Source organism: Bos indicus x Bos taurus, chromosome 16 (genome assembly GCF_003369695.1).
Source record: "Bos indicus x Bos taurus breed Angus x Brahman F1 hybrid chromosome 16, Bos_hybrid_MaternalHap_v2.0, whole genome shotgun sequence".
Taxonomy (NCBI): domain Eukaryota; kingdom Metazoa; phylum Chordata; class Mammalia; order Artiodactyla; family Bovidae; genus Bos; species Bos indicus x Bos taurus.
The window spans coordinates 42,164,184-42,178,573 of record NC_040091.1 but is presented as its reverse complement, the minus strand read 5'-3'; the positions used below and the strand labels follow the sequence as shown (position 1 = coordinate 42,178,573).

At 53.2% G+C, this 14,390-nt stretch overlaps 1 protein-coding gene across 2 annotated transcripts in view; it reads right to left on the bottom strand.

Moving 5' to 3' along the window:
- Positions 1-14,390, bottom strand: part of CASZ1 (castor zinc finger 1) — a 155,414-nt gene that overhangs the window by 115,335 nt on the left and 25,689 nt on the right. For both annotated transcript variants that reach the window (XM_027564926.1, XM_027564928.1), the window contains exon 2: positions 6,395-6,541. The gene's annotated coding sequence lies outside the window, so the exon portion shown is untranslated. The remainder of the gene's footprint in view (positions 1-6,394; positions 6,542-14,390) is intronic.

Below are 14,390 nucleotides of genomic sequence, written 5' to 3'. Positions count from 1 at the left end.
GCTGGGGGACCCCCGTTCAACTCCCTTGACCACACAGGGCATCTCCCCAACTCCAGCCACACCATGCCTCCCTGCTGTCCTCCAACATTCCAGGGGAGCTCTTGCCTCTGGGAGGCTCGCTCACTCATTTCCTTCTGTCCTTGTTGTTGTTTAGACACTGAGTCGTGCCTGACTCTTTTGAGACCCCATGGACTGTAGCCTGCCAGGCTCCTCTGTCCATGGGATTTCCCAGGCAAAAATACTGGAGGGAGTTGCCATTTCCTCCTCCAGGGGATCTTCCCGACCCAGGAATTGAACCCAGGTCTACCCACACTACAGGCAGATTCTTTACCACTGAGCCACTAGGGAAGCTCCTTTCTGTTCTTACCCAAAAGTCAATTATCCCACTGATGCCTTCCCCAGACGCCACACCTAAAATGACAAACCATCTGCCCACCTCCTCCTGCCACACACACTCCCTATTCTGTCCTCCAAACCTGCTTCACTTTTCTCCCAGACACACATCGCCATCCAATATCTACTCTATTTCTTTACTGCATTTATCATTTGCCTCCCTCCACAAAGATGCAAATGCCACAAGCACAGGAATTCTTGCCTTGTTGGTTCACTGATGCACTTCCAGTCCAGTCTGTAGCGTCGTCAAGCATCAGTAATGCTTGAGGAATGAATGAAAAAGAAACATGAATGGCCAGAGGTTAAAGGTCAGAATCTGGACCTCCACCTCTGCTAGCTCTGAGTTCTATGTGGCTGCGTCCTGGCCAACCCTGGGGGGCTCCCCAGTCCCCCGTCCCTCCTCCGCCACTCTTTTGGAGCCCGCCCTTCCCGGCTCTGCATCACACTAGGTGCTACTTGTACCACAGTCCTAGCATTTCCCTGTGGATGCATTTCTAGGTTCAGGGTCTCCCGGGGATGTCCTGGGGCACCCATCTCCTTGCCACCCGACCCTCCGCTACCAGAAGGGATTGTTACTCTCTCTGCCCTGGAAACAGAACAGGGTGATGACAGCAAACAGTGGGGGACACCAGGACTCCCAGCTGCTTCCCCGGGCCCAGCTCTGATGCCAGCAAACTCTTGGGCCTGGATTGTTTTGACTTGAGTCAGTGAAGCTGAAATATTGAGTCACAGCGGCCCTAAACTTCATTACCAGCTCTCAACACAGATTACTAAGGGAAAAAAGTTGCTTTTAATTGCTTTTTCCGATTAGCATTTCTGGAGAAGAAACTAGTGATTAATTACACCTTCCCTCCCTTCAACCACCCGTGCCGCAGAGGTCCCGACACCAGGCTACCATCTGAAGACTCAGGATCAGAAAAGTCTCATGCTTATGAAGGGCCAAGAAACCAAACCAAACTGGGTGGTGAGCTGAAAGTGGAGACCATCCTGGGGGCTGATTTAACAGAGCAAGCAGCTGATGGTGTGGGGAGGCCCGGGTGGGCCCATCCAAGGGTCCTCTTACGGCTTCAGCATGGTGTCCACTGGGCTGAAGGACTTCCACAAGGACTAGGACTATACCTGGGTGCATTCTAGAATCAGAGAGTCCCAGGAAGCTGGGAGAAGATGAAATTGGGGAGCCTGAAGATCTGCAAGAGAAGATGATGTGATTGCAGCCATTGGGACTCCCCTTGGGTGCAAAACCCACTGTTGCTTCTCCAATGCCAGTGTGTTCTCCCAGTGGAGGCTCCAAGGTGACAGGACAGAGGCAGGGTGGAAGTGTCCTCCTCTCATCCACAAGACATCAACCCCCCAAACCATGGGCCACTCTCTGTCCCTTTTGGAGTGAGCAGATCACTCTGGGTAGGTCCCGGCAGTCCGGCCTTGCCGGCCCTGCCTGATCCCTTTCCCTTTGGGTCAGTGCCTGGTGGACCCCAGGGGCTTCCAACCCTGCTAGGAGGGAGAACTTGGGAAGGAGGCGCAAGATGGGGGTGTTGGCAACACCAAGCAGAATCCTAGCACAGATTAGAAGCCAGAACACTCAGTAACTCTTCCTAAACCATCTCCCCATCACGTCTCTGCCCAGCTCCATGGTGTTGTGACCACGGAGTCCACTCATCCAGGCTGCCACCTGGGGATGGGGGGGACAGGTGGAGGACATAGGCCCCCACTCCCCTCAGCCAGCACCTCCCTCTCCCAATCCCGCCCCTCCACACTCCCACCCCAGCTGCAGGCTCTGGAGCGGCCGGCCCCACATCAGATCAAAGCCCTGGAGAACGGAGTTAGAACTGTCCAGTCCAGTTATGAGTGAAGGCCATGGATCTAGTGCAGGCCACGGAGGCAGAAAGCAGAAGAGCCTCCCACACATGCACAGACACACACGGCTGCCCACCCAGACGCACCCGCCCCCAGGGCTCAGCCCGGTGTTTTGATGTCGGCAGACACACCCGGGAAGACTGGCTGACACCCCCTTGGAGCCTGAGGCACCAGCTGCACGCCTGGGACATCCCCATCACCCGCTGCAAGGCGGTGTCGCCAGCCCGCCCTTCTGCTCTCTACTGTCACTCCCCCTGGAGGTCAGGCCTCCAGAGCGTTCCTGGAGGGCTGAGCCAGCCCATATGGCTGGGAATATGTTGCCAGCACAGGCGGGCGAGTCCTCACTGGGGCCCCCGCGGTTGGCTGTGACAGTTTCACACTCGCTCCAGCCAGGCCTCTGGCTGCTCTCTGGGCTACACAGCGACCACTTGGGGGGCTTGTAGATGGTTTGGCTATTACAGTATCACTGCTGGGACTGCTTGTTCTGTCCTGGCCCAAGCAGATGATTCCAGGCCCAGGAGAGCGGGGCCTCACGTCAAAGACCCTGGAAAAGCACAATGGTCTAGGTCAAGCCTAAGGACGGATCTACGGCAATTCACACTGTGAATTGTGGAAAGACTTTCTGTGTGGAAAGACAGCTAGGATCTCTATCCATGAGCTGGGGCTGGAGACTAAACTGGCCATTTCTGGAAATGAGGGAGTCTTAGACAAACCCATTTCTCAGCTCTCAAAGCTGATCAACTGAGGTTCTTTGTATCCAGGTGCAGAAATAACATTTAAAGCCACAGTGAGAGAACTTATACAAGCTTCTAGGCACAACCTCAGACCCAGCAAAGAATCCATGGAGCAAAGGCACAAAACAGGCTTCCATGCAAAATCTTAAAGCCACAAGGACAATGAACTGGGAAATCTCTGCTGAAATTGGCACCGGATATAAGCAGGCCTCAGGCCTTCTCTCCACAGATGACCCAGGGGTGCTAACGCACTCCACCAAGCTTTCTTAGCAAACAGCCCAGTGCCCAGAGTGGTGCTTCTCCCCTTGGCCCTGTCAGGGGGGACATGAGAGAGAGGAGATGTAGGGCTACATATCAGGGGCCTGGAATGCCAGAGTCAACCTGGGATCTTGTCTCTTTTGTCCCTGATCAATCCACCAGCAAGGCCAGTTCACTCTCCCTGTAAACACACAGGGCCTCTGCCCTCTTTTCTCCATTTCCCCCTTCTGTCTCAGTCACTTGCAACTGATGTCAAACGGAGGAAAGGAATAAGAACAACAATAAAATCTGTCTGTGGGATGTTCCCAGGGGAAAGAGAAAGGTTCCACTTGGTTCCTAAAATCACCAAAAGCCCCCTCCCAGAATGTAACCTGGTTGGCTGAATCAGCTTCTCACTCCAGGGGCTGCAGCAGCCTCGTCTCCTGGTTTCTGCCCTTGCCCCCTCAATCCATGTTCACCATGGCAGCCCCAGCCTTCTTTTTAAAACAAGATCAGATCACTTCACCTCCCTGCTTTAAACCCTCTAGCAACTCCCCCATCACCCAAACAATAAAGCCCCAACTTCCCCTGGCACAACACAAGCCTACAAACCCTGGCCTAGCCCTGTCCACTCCCAGCACTGGGGCCTCTTTCTGTCCACCAAGCACCTTGAGCTCTCAGCCTCAGTTCCTGTAGACTATTTCTCTCCTGCTGAAAATATTCCACCCCTCTTAGGATGGGTTTCCACTTTCAATTCCTCCATCTCAGCCAACTGTCATCTCCTCAAAGGAGGCCCCTGTACTGCCCAGTCACTTCCTACCACCTCATCCTATTTCCATTCTGCACTGAAGATTTCCTTGTCATTCTTTTGGTGTGGGTTTATCTGTTGTCTGCTTACCCAACCAGAACTCCACAAGAGCTGGACTGTCTTGTCACTTTATCCCTAATGATCAGAAGACACCAGGCCCTCCATAAGTATTGAATAAACATAACCAGATCTTCTGTGGCACAGCCAGAAGTGGGGAGAATCTGAGTCAGACAGGACCAGATCTGCAGACCAGACCTGAGCACAGACTTTCCCCAAGCCCACACTCTTGTGTGGTGAGGCAGGACACCTCTGAGACCTCAGGTCACTCAGACTACAGAGGACCCCAGGCTGTGGCCAAAGGGCCAGGTGAGTAAGGAGGGGCTCGGCCATGACATTCCCGCTAGGAGCCCTCTGAGTTCCCAAGCTCCATTACCAGGGCCAAGACGGCCGATGCCAGGATATAGGAGTCCCCGAGGACTCCCAGAGCCCATACCCTATGCCTGGTACAAATCCCAGCTGGCGTGGCCCCTGGGAGTCAACAGTGAGTGGAAACTTCAGAAAGGGAAAAACTAATGGGCATGTTTTGCCGAAGGAAAGAAGAAAACAAAAAGCCTGCCACTGAGGACAGAACCACCAAACACTGCCCCCTGGAAAAGGGGCTCCACAGACACTCTGGCAACTTGTTCACATTCAGGGCACAGGCAGCTGGGGAGACCATCCAGAGGGTTGAGGGTGCCTGGGCTTGTCATCCCAAGACCCATGATCATCAAGGAAGCAGACTGGGACAAGAAAAGCCCAGGAAAGGAGCAGAGACGTACAGGAGTTGGTGCTGACCCAACTGGACGACTGCACAGCCACCAGTCTATGCAGACCCATTGCCATCAGGGAAAAACAGCTGCACATCCTCAATGTGGATGGACCAGTTCCTAGACACTGGGAAGACAAGTCTCAGCCACACAGTTACTCCACCACAGCAACCAAAGGCCATGCTTACAGCTGATCTGCAAATCTCTAGCCCTGATCCATGACTTCTGCTGGTTCCCAAGGTGGCATGCCCCAAAATGGCCAGGCCTGCAGCTCTGGGGACCACTCAAACCTCAAGGAGCACCAAGGCACCCATGTCTGCAAGTACCTCCTCCCTGCAAGTTCAAAGTCTAGAGTTGCAGCACTTGACCACTGGAGGGAGGGGCGGGACACGCCTGCCCTTGGCGCCTGTGGTGCCTGCCATGCCTGACCCTACAACCAGAGCACAGGTGGGTGAGTCCGGGCTGCCGCCTCCAGTCTGGCACACACAGGAGAAGCAGCCCCCAGGCCTGCCTTCCCAGCCACACTCCAGGGCCTCAGATTCAGCCCCCCACCCTAAGATGCTGTCCATCAACTTTATCAACCCAACCAGCCCTCTGGGCTGGTCCCTTCAGGTCGTAAGACAATACTGGCTAATGATAAGCATGTAGTAAGTTACCTGCTTTGTATCAACCCTCCCCCCATGGGCATCCCAGGTGGTGTAGTGGTAAAGAATCCGCCCGCCAATACAGAAGACGCAAGAGACACGGGTTTGATTCCTGGGTCAGGAAGAGCCCCTGGAGCAGGAAATGGCAACCCATTTCAGTATTCTTGCCTGGGAAATTCCATGGACAGAGGAGCCTGGCAGTCCATGGGGTTGCAAAGAGTCGGACGTGACTGAGCACACGCACATACATCTACCTTATGATCTGCCACATTTGACACCTGCAGGCAAATATCTGACAGTACCAGCCCCATAGGCTACCCATCCCAGGTGTAAGTACCTGTCTTAAGCATGGGGCTAACTTCCGAGCCGGGGTCAAAAATACCTGTGTCCTCTTCTCTAAGGTGGGTCCTGCCTGGGCTGGAGGGCCACCAAGAGAGCCCCAGCAAGTCACACCTGAGCTCAGAGCAGAGCCAGAGTTGCTGGATACATAGATGGGTTGTACCGTTCCCAGAGATGATGTTCAGAAGTGACCCGTCAGGTGGCTCCAAGAGGCATGTTTGCCACAGGCCTCACCTGGAGTACCTACACGCTGCCAGCACCACCCGATGTCATACAGTGGTGAGGCCGGGAGGATTCTTCAAGGTCAGTGAGTCCCACCTCTTTATTTCACTTGTGGGGAAACAGAGGTCCAGAGGGGAAAAAGCAGTGTGATGAAGTAGAGCCAGGGCCAAAATGCAGGTTCCTAGGCCCTGGCTCTTTTCTCAAACCTGCATATTCTCGGTTTTGCTTAGGGGAGTTAAGCTACCACCGCTGAGAAAGGCCAATACAGTCTCTCCCCTAAGAAGGAAACCCTGGCTGGCCAACGACGGTCCCACCCACATTTCTCAGTGACATCTTGGGAATCTTGGGAGTGGTTACCTTTGCATCCCAAGAACCTGGGGTCCGAAGTCCATTCCCACACACACCACGGGAGCAGCAGGACCCCCTTCTATAGGAAGGGCCGAGGCAGCAGGAAAGGCAGGTAAGATGGATGGTCTTCACCTTCACTCAGTGAGGTCTGTTTGCCTACCAAAAGGAGAAAGGAAAACAGATTTATTTGGCTATTGTTGAGACCTACAGAGCTACTCAGAGAGAAAGACAATAGAGGGTAAGGTTCAGACACCTTGCCCGGCAACTGGCCAACAAGGTAAGAGATTCTCAGGCCTTACCTAGCAATCGGCAGCTGGCATCACCGTGGTGCATGCCATGCCTGACCCTATAACCAATGTACCCTTTGCACGATTATTAGCCAGCTGCTACAAGGTTGTCCCACCTAAAGAAAGAATCAAATGGGTAGAAACGAAAATAAGCCAATCAGGTGCCACCCCAGGTAACAACAGAGTGACCACACCCTAGACTCGGCACCGGGGGTGAAAGGTCAGGCTGACAATGAATCAAGCTGACATTGGAAACCAGATCAGACTCACACAACCAAACCAACCCTTGGCCTCTCCAGCCTCCTGTGCCCTCCAGACTTCCCCTTGACCAGCTCCCACCTGCTCCCCTGACCCCCACAGTGGCCTTATGGGAGTCTCTAAAAATGGAATAAGCAGGTGTCTCTACAGCTACTACGATGGTGAGTTTGGCTTCTTCTCTTTCTTTCCCCCTCCCCATGCTGGCTCTGTGCCCTTACATCTCATAAAAAAAAGAAAAGAGGGTACACACACATGCCCCCCAAAAGGGGGGCATATCATTTGTGATATAGGTGTTGGGCCAGAAAAAAGTGGCCAAAGAAACTTGGGAGGTTTGCCCTGCTACCGGCAACCTTTGTGTCAATTTAAGCAAATATTGTGGTGTTTCCATGGTGATTCCTGTTTTGAATATCCACTACACTCACTTTTTAAAGGGCTTTTCCTGTTTGCGTTTCAACTCCAAACCTGTAAATATTTTCAGCCTTTTTAGAAAAATTAGCCCATGTGCGTGCAAACACAGACACACCACCACCGACACACAGCCTCCCGGGCCTGGAGTTCCAGCCTCACAGATGTGAGAGTGGGGTGCAGGAACCCCGAGGGGGCTGTCTCTCTGGTCTCACACCCACCTGGCACACACAGGGCTGGCATCAGGGAGGGTGGAGCCTAAAAGCCCGGTCCTTCCCTTCCCCCTTGCCGGGTCACTGCAGCACCCGCGCCTGGCCTGTGTATTCCTAAAGCCTGTGAGTGGGCTCGGCCCTGACTCCACAGTGTGGCATGGTGTGGGCAGCTGCTTAGCAGGTTCTCCCACTTGGCCCAGCCCCTGGATCCCCTGGGGCCTCCCTGGAGTGCATGAACCCCTCCTCTCCTGCTTCCCAAGGTTGGGCCATGAGTGGAAGGGGGTAGTCGGTACTCTGAAGGCCAGAGTTTCCAGCACCAGTTCCACCCCACCTCTGCTCTGGGCAATGCCACCGAGCCCAGCTCCCCGGAGAAGCTTCGGGATGGCCCTGCAACAGTGGTCCTGGGCTTGGAGCAGCCCAGCTCCCACCCCACCCTTCGGCAGGGTTAACAGCGGGTTTCCTGGTTTCCATGGATTCCCGCCAGGCCCCTAATGTGAGTTTCGTGTGATTTGGGGGAAGTGAATTTCCTTTGTTTTCCAGTTTGGGAATATTTTTTTCTTTAAAAAAGAGGAAAAAACACTTTAATGGGAACTTCAGGGCTACTGAGAGACTCACTCCTCTGGGCTCTGACACGCCTCTCACTGTTGGTTCAGAACCCCCCAAAGCCTGGGGCAGCTCACCCACTGACCAAGCATCTCTGAGCTGGAAGATGGGGTGCCAGCCATCACCTACCACTCCCTACCCCCAGATCACGCTTCTTCTGGGGGGGCTGTACTCAGATATCCCATCAGAAGGACTGCTGCCCCACCTGAAAGCCAGCTGCTTACACAGCTGGAGGATACTTCCCTGCTTCCAGGCACACACGTTTCCCCAGAGAAAAGGTCAAGAGACACGAAGGGTAGGGTTCCTCCCTGGCTCCTGGCAAAGAGCTAGAAAAACCTGAGTCTGACCACACACAAAAGGTGAACATGAATAAAACCAGGGTCTTACATCCTAGTTCAGAAGGGGTTTTCCAGTTACAGGGGAAGGGGGTCTTCCAGACCCTGGTGGGGACTTTGGCCTCCTCCAGCTGAGGGAGGGGCCGGTCCTGGGCAGAGGGACCTTCTCAGCTTTGGCAGTAAGAACAACCGAATAAAGGGTGTGGCCAGGCCTTCTCCTCCTCCTCCCCATTCCTGCATCCTCCAGCCCTGCCAGGGTGCGGCCATGCCCCAGGACCGTCCCCAACCAACTGGCCTGACCCATTTACCAAACCAGGGCACAGGCCCCAGGGCCTGCCATGGTCAGGGCCCTCCCACAGCACAGGCCCTAGGGCCATGGCAGCAGCAGGAATCTTGGTCAGTAGGTTCAGAGCCCAAAGGCCCAAGCTCTCTGGCCAGCAAGTGAAGGGGTGAGAAGTCAAGTGCAGGCACAGAAATAACGCTGGGCTGAGACTCAGAAGACGGGTCTGAGTCCCAGTTCTGCCGCTTAACTCACTGTGGGCCCTTGGACAAGCGACGTACTCTCCCCAGGGCCCAAAACTTCCTGGGCCAACGACGGTGACGCCTTCTTCCCGCCTACCTAGCAGACGCGGAGGACCAGCAAGGACGTGAAAGGCCTTCAGAGCGTTCTAGAAACGCTCTTGACTCCCAGCACCCTCTTCTTGCAAGTCTCTTCAAGGTAACTTTTCAGAATCTACCTCAAGCAGGCCCATATGCCCCTCCACTCCCTTCCTCGTGAAACCTTCCCTGTGGCATTTAAACTGGACTAAAGTCATTTGTGCACGAGTCTGTCTCCATCGTTGATTTTTAACTCAAGAGCAGAGACCAGGTCTTAATTATCATTGCGTCCCCAGCATTTAGCACAACAGCTGGCCCGCTGTGGGCAGCACAAGTGTTTGTGAGATTGAACTAGTCCCTGATTTCATGTCAGAATCAGATGGGCCTGGCGCAGCTTCATCCCCCTCCTCCGACAGGAAATTTTATCACCTACTTTCATGCTGGCTTCTGTTTCGTTCCTCTAAGCCCCAACCTGTGTCCTGGTCTCTCCCAGCTCCTCCATCAACACCATGAATTCATAACTTTCAGGTTCAATGAGGCAGCTTGGTTACATGACCCTCCTCCAGCTGATTCTGGTGAGAGGTGATTGAGCACCTACTATGTGCAGGGAACATGGTGGGAGTGGAGGGCACACCCTCTGCCAAGAGGCCTATGTGAGAAGAAATTATATTAATTTTCCAGACGCCTTCTATTCACCAAGCAGCGGGCCGAGTGCTTGTGTATGTATGACCTCATTGAATCTTTACAACATGAAGTAGGAAGGATTATGATCCCCATGGGTAGACTGAAGAAGGCAGGCACAGAGATACATACCAAGTGACTTTCCAAAGATCATATAGCTCACAAGTGCTGGAGCAAGGCCTGGAGTCAGGCTGACAGGCTCCTAGGCCCAACTCACTTAAAAGTTCCCCTCGTCCCTACCCATGACTTCAGTCCCCACCCACACCTAATGTTTTTTCCCCTCCTGAATCTCAGTTCTCCTGCCCTCCAAACAGGTCTCCATCAAATCCTCAGAGTCACCCGAAAGCATTCAGAGATCACAGCCCAGAGGGAAGGCAAAGTCCAGGCTTAGGTTGGAAGGAGGTGAGGCCTATGGTGATGCACCTGGCGAGCAGGAGGAACCCCTGGATCCACCTGGTCAACAGGGTCCCAGCTGTGGGTATGACCTCCTGGAGAAGAAAGAGGTTGAGCCACCCGACGCTGTCACGTGATGGGATAAGGACGAGGCAGCCACCCAGGAAAGGGCCACTCTGAGTCAGGAGGCCCTCTGGGCATGGGACAACCTCTAAGTCTTCTCTCCAGACCCAGAGTAAGCCAAGAGGCTTTATCCCAGGGTGGGTGGGTGGGTACACAGAGATTTCGGCCTCCTTCCCCACATCAATACCTCCTGATGCAATGAACACCTGCTTCAGAGATGCAGGGCTGAAAAGCAGGGCCACAAGACCCCCTGACCCTCACCAGGTGAATGTGCAGTTGAGGCAGGGGTCACCTAGCATCTCCCCAGTGGTGAGAAGTCACGGGAGGTGTGGCAGGGAAAGATCCAAATCCCAGAGGATAAAGAGGTGGAAGATCAGGCCAGGTGGGGAGAGGACAGAGCCCTAATGAGCAGATTTCATAAACCACCTGGAGTGAAAACAAAAACACAGACGTGCACATTGCCCAACTTCAGGGCTGTATGGAAAAGGGGAAAAAAAAACAATAAAAAAATCCACATCTTAATACAAAAATCCTACACGATGTGTTGTGGCACGAAAATGTTTTTCATTGCATTTTTCATCTGTGATCTCACACAGCCTACGACGGGTACGCCCAACGCAGGAGGTATCTGATGGTACATAAACAGGGCAAACATACATACAATGAACCAAAACAAGGGCAGCAAAGATTCAGGTTGGTCCGAGCTGACATCGCATGGTTTCAGGTGGCCTCTGGAGATGGCTACACTGGCTCCAAGCATGGGCCCCCCTTAGATTCCTGAGGGAGGAATAAATGGGGCAAGAACAAGCTCCAGTGGAAAGAAACGTGGAGTTCTGAGCACTCCGAACCAGCGGAACTGCGGGCCAGCTGGCTGTGTGGCTTTCTCCACTGACGGTGCTGTCCCGCCATCGACAGAGGCCGGAGAGGGAACGCACACCCCAAAGGCCCCTCCTGTGTGTCACTTACCCCACAGTTACTATCTGTCTCCTGTTTGCTCCACCCCTCCCCCCTTTTAATTGTTGGATGAGTTTACAGAGCTGTGTGCCAAAAACAATCAACTCTAGGGAACAGAGTTATACAAAATAGGGCGTGTCGCCAGAGGGAGACGGATATCCATGGAAACCGCCACCTTTTCTCAGTAGCCTAGGTAAAGCCGGGGGAGGGGGGTGCGAGGGGGCGGGGCTCCACCCAGAACAGGGCCCCAGAAAATGCTGGGATCGCTGATGACCTGAGGGAGGCACGTCTCCTGGGGAGGATCAGGAAGTGGGGTCAGCCCGAGACCACCACCAGGGCAGGGCTGTTGGAACTCGAGTGCACACACACATGCTTGTGTGCACACACACACCACCTCACCAGATCACTGGGACAGGAGGCCATAGTAATTTCATGTACAAGCTTCGGAGTCAGACTGCCAGGTTTGAGCTGCCATTTACAAGCTGTGTGACCCTGGGCAAACAAACTCCTTTGACTTCTCTGTGTCTCAGTCTCTCCATCAATAAAATGAAAGTAATAATGCCCTTCCTGCATATGGTTATGAGGATTAAACACTGTATTATGTGTAACATGCTAAGAAAAGTAGCTGGCACACAGTAGGTGCTAAAAGTACTTGAGAAATTAAATCAGTCAAAAGGGCTAAATGAAAAGAAAGGAGGAATGGTTTCTAGCTTCTGCCCTAGTTGAGGAGGAAAAGAATGATAGTTCATGTTTATTAAGGACTATGTGCTGAGGACCTTAATACATTAATACAAATAACCATCACAAGAAGCCAGTGAGGCAGGTTATTATCCTAACTGGATAGCTGAGGAACGAAGACTCAGAGAAGGATGTGACCCACCCAAGGTCACATACCAGGAAGAGATTTGAACCCATGCCTGTCTGACACCTACACAACACGCTGCTTGGCAAGGAGAAGGAGAGGGAAGCGGGTGGGGAGGAAGCAAGAGAGGGATGGATGAGCTTCCAGGAGGTTCTCTTTCCAGACGGGACTTAGATGCACAGCAGTGCAATCCAGATGTGTTTTTTTCCAAGCTTACAAAGGAAAACGGAAATCCACCGAACCAGTGACCACCGATGGGAGGAATAAGTAGAGGAAAGCTGAGATGGTCAACAGGCTCAGGTATCCACATTCCTCAGGAGGTCCTGTTCCAATCCTGATCCCAGGAGACAAAAGATGCTCTCCAGAATCAAGAGGTCCCTGGAAGGGAGGCAGCAGAGTTAGTGGGTCCACCTCCCATCCATGAGGGCCCAACGCCTGGGAAAGATCCTGGGAAGAACCCAAGTGTCTGCCTTCTAAGAACCCAGGCAGATTCCTGGAGGGGACAGGGCACAGAAAAGGAGAACATAGGCCTCCCGTGTTGCCAGGTCAGGCCCAGGGATGCGCAGGAGGCCTGGGAGGCTGAGAGCTGGAGTCAGAGGCTGCCCACCCTGAACGGTCTGGTTCTTACCCTGCTCGGAGACGGAGGCCACACAGGCTTGGTGGCTCAGCCCTTTCTGCCATCGACCACCCAAACTCATTCAGATATTTCCTTTCTCACTTGCTTTTTAAAAAAAATTTAATGTTCTCTATAATTCATCCGTCCCAGAAGATAATCGATAGAGCCCGTAATGAAAATCTGAGCCATATTTTATGATCTGCTGCGAGCAGAAAGGGCCACATCAGCAGGTCCAGTTTCGGTGCTCCCTATCTGTCTTACCCACTGCCCCGGGGATTACTTACCCAGCCAGCCCTGCCCACAGCCCCCCACCCAGAGCTCTGCCCTTGGCCACCCAGGAAGGCGTGGACTGCCCAGCTGGTAAAGAGACTCAGGCCACCACCCTGGCATCACCCTGATGCTCACTCCACCAACCCCAGTCACAGGATGGTCACCCACCATTGCTAGTGTCTTTCTGAGTCTTTCTGAAGCTGTCCCCCACCCCCCCCGCCAGCACCCTTGGCACGACCACCCCCCCGCCCCCCACACCCTGGAATCTTACAACCATCTTCAGTCAGGGCCCTTCCAGAAGCCAGAAGACCCTCACTAGGACCTGGAGGCCTGGGCAGGCCTCAAGGAGCCAGGCCAGCTCCCACCGTGGCTTTTGCTCCCCACCAAGAAAGGCCATCCACTCTTTGGGGACTCCCGGGGTGGGGGCGGTTCCTGAGGAACACCTAGGACCCTCTGGTCAGTGGAGGGAAATAATGATTGCTCATTATTACCACCTCGAGCACATTCCTCCTCTTCTTGGTCTCTGCCCTGTGAGGTGAAGGGTGTGGATGAGCCAGTCTGAGGGGATCCACGGTGGGCTGAGGGGGACATCCCCTTCTGCTCCGACAGGACTCACTGAAAGAAAAGCAGAGTCCCACCCCTTTCCCTGGCACCACTAGTGGGAGCCAAACAACAGGTGAGGCCAGGCTCCTCCCAGAACTCTTTGCCGCTTGGCACCAATCAGAGAGCGCCACTTCACCAGTTCTGGGATGGGTGACCCAGGGGGCCCAATCAGAGCCCAGAGAATGCTCCAACATCGCAGGAACAAGGACTGAAACCAATAAGAAGTGTGATCCAGCCATAGTATGGACCACTACAGTCATCAACAGACATTTACAGAAAGCAGGACATTGTTAAGAGACAAAACTCATATGATTCTACCATTTAGAAGGCTGTCCAGTAGAACTCTCAGTACTGTTCAGTATGGCAGCCACTGGCCAGGTGCAGCTACCGAACACTGGAAACGTGGCAAGTGTGACTGTGGAGCTAAATTTTTAATTTTATTAAATTTTAGTTTAAGTGACCACACATGCCTAAAGGCTACTGTATTGGACAGCACAGGTTTAAAGAAAGAATTTCTTAAATGTAAAAAAAAATTCTTAATAAAAGATTTAAAACCTGTATCTCAAGGCAGTAGAATAATCATTATTAACTATAACAATAGAAAGTATTAATGTTTACGCCATGTGTCAGGCTCCGTGGTCAATAGTTCAAGCAGATCATCACACTGAATTGTCACTGTCCTCCAAGATACATATGAGCATTATCCCCACTTTATAGATGAGGAAATTGAGGTTCAGCAATAAGAAGTAACTTACCCAAAGTAACAGCGCTGGGCGGCAAAGATGGGTCTCAGACCCAGGTCTCTC